General features: G+C 44.6%; 1 non-coding gene across 1 annotated transcript; it reads right to left on the reverse strand.

Moving 5' to 3' along the window:
* Positions 1-1,743: 1,743 nt before the first annotated feature.
* On the reverse strand, positions 1,744-1,862 carry LOC129114551 (5S ribosomal RNA). The gene has a single exon (XR_008532548.1). It is a non-coding gene; the product is annotated as a 5S ribosomal RNA (ribosomal RNA).
* Positions 1,863-2,123: the final 261 nt, after the last annotated feature.

The raw sequence follows: 2,123 nt of genomic DNA on the forward strand, positions 1-2,123 counted from the left end.
TCGATATCAGGTAAGACAGTCGGTGTGTCTGTCTTTGCCGTTACAGAGCACGGGGAGGTTCTGTTTTTTCCAGGAGCCTCGTTTCTCCCCCCACACTCTCCCCCCGCTTTTCCCCGTGCGTAATTACGCACGTGCCGTTTGTGCTGGATACCAGCTTCTCAACGCATCTATCTCTCCCAGGTTTCACTCTCACTTGCGCTTTAGTGGAGGGCTTTTCAGCTTCTCCACCTGCACCAATAACATTTTGTTTCAACACCATTTCCCTTCCATTTGCTTCTCCGCTTATATCACCCTCGCCATTTGCATCACTACACTCTTGTTCTGACGCTGAAATGGCATCCTCCTCACTCTCGCTTTTATTACATATGCACATTTTTTCTGCGTTGTGGCAGAGTGTGCATCTAGGGGTTTTTTTTGGTCCGCATTCTCTTGCGTAATGTCCCTGTACACCGCATTTATGGCAATTGAATTCGGGGCATTCACGCAGGATATGCCCCGGCTGTACACACATCCTGCACACCTTAATTTGTTTGTCATGGATGACGCGGAAATATTCTGTACCCAAAGCTGTACTAAATTTGGTAGAATATGGCAGTGACTGTACATGATCATTAAACTTTACCCTCAGAAAACGGGTTCCATCTGCAATCTTTGTCCCTGGCCACATCCTTCTTTTGATTGGGGATGCCGCCGATACTCCCCAGCCTTGCAGCTTTTCCAGGATCTCTCTGTCCTCGATGTAGAATGGAAGATTCAGGAAGGACACCACAAGCTCGTCATTGCTGATCTCCCTCGCATGCACTCTGGTGTCGCCGATCTTGAGTCCCTCCAGCAGTCTCTCCTTCCCCTTCGGATGGCTCATCGTCAATTCATACTTATTTGTGCTGAGAAAACGGCAGGCCATCAGACCCCCGCAGAGCTCTCGCACACATCTCATTAGCTCCATTGCGCTTATGGAGTTTTCTCCCTCCAGCTCAACACTCACTGTGAGTTTTCTGTCATCTCTTTCTTTTTCAGCATTCTCATTTACCATCTTTGAATTAATTTTTAGTCCGTTGTCCGTCTCAGTTGCCGTTTTGCCGTTCCGTGTTTGTTTTATGTGTTGGTCCGTCATGTTTTAAAGAAAAAAAAAACTCCCAAGAAAGGGGATGAGAAAAAGAAAAAAAAAGTAGAAAAAGGTCCCCCAGACAGTGAAACACTGTTGGGGGAAAAAAACCCAAAGAAAACTGAACTAAAAGTCGGTATTTCTCAGAGAAAAGGCGAAGAAGATGAGGAAAATCCAGCCATGTGCCATGCACTCTCAAACAAATCACTCCACAACTCACTTCCTGAAAGGGGCGTGTTCAGGGTGGTATGGCCGTAAGCAAATATTGTGCCTACCAAAGGGCCTTTTAAAGATACTATATCACCACGCTTTGCTCTTTCGTCTATACAGGGAGCGCCTGCAGATTGCCAGACACACTCACAGCTTTTAAATGTCAAATCAGAATGTACAAAGTGGCTATAAGGATCACAAATGTAGTGCAGTAAAAAGATTAATATTTACTGTTGAAATGTAGAATACGTTAGCATAAAATTGAAAAGAAAATGATCGATGAGCTTAGGAATGATGAAAGCCATCATTTAACTGGATTTGTGTCATTTCTATACCGGCAAGTCATGATCTAGCTATTTCCTTCCCACCCTGTCGGTGTCCACTGAAAAGCAGCAGCGCCCTCTGCTTTTTGTAAAGAGGAGTGAAAAAGCTTACAGCACCTGGTATTCCCAGGCGGTCTCCCATCCAAGTACTGACCAGGCCCGACCCTGCTTAGCTTCCGAGATCAGACGAGATCGGGCGTGTTCAGGGTGGTATGGCCGTAAGCAAATATTGTGCCTACCAAAGGGCCTTTAAAGATACTATATCACCAAATGTCAAATCAGAATGTACAAAGTGGCTATAAGGATCACAAATGTAGTGCAGTAAAAAGATTAATATTTACTGTTGAAATGTAGAATACGTTAGCATAAAATTGAAAAGAAAATGATCGATGAGCTTAGGAATGATGAAAGCCATCATTTAACTGGATTTGTGTCATTTCTATACCGGCAAGTCATGATCTAGCTATTTCCTTCCCACCCTGTCG

The sequence above is a fragment of the Anoplopoma fimbria genome, unplaced genomic scaffold, assembly GCF_027596085.1.
Source record: "Anoplopoma fimbria isolate UVic2021 breed Golden Eagle Sablefish unplaced genomic scaffold, Afim_UVic_2022 Un_contig_4885_pilon_pilon, whole genome shotgun sequence".
Taxonomy (NCBI): domain Eukaryota; kingdom Metazoa; phylum Chordata; class Actinopteri; order Perciformes; family Anoplopomatidae; genus Anoplopoma; species Anoplopoma fimbria.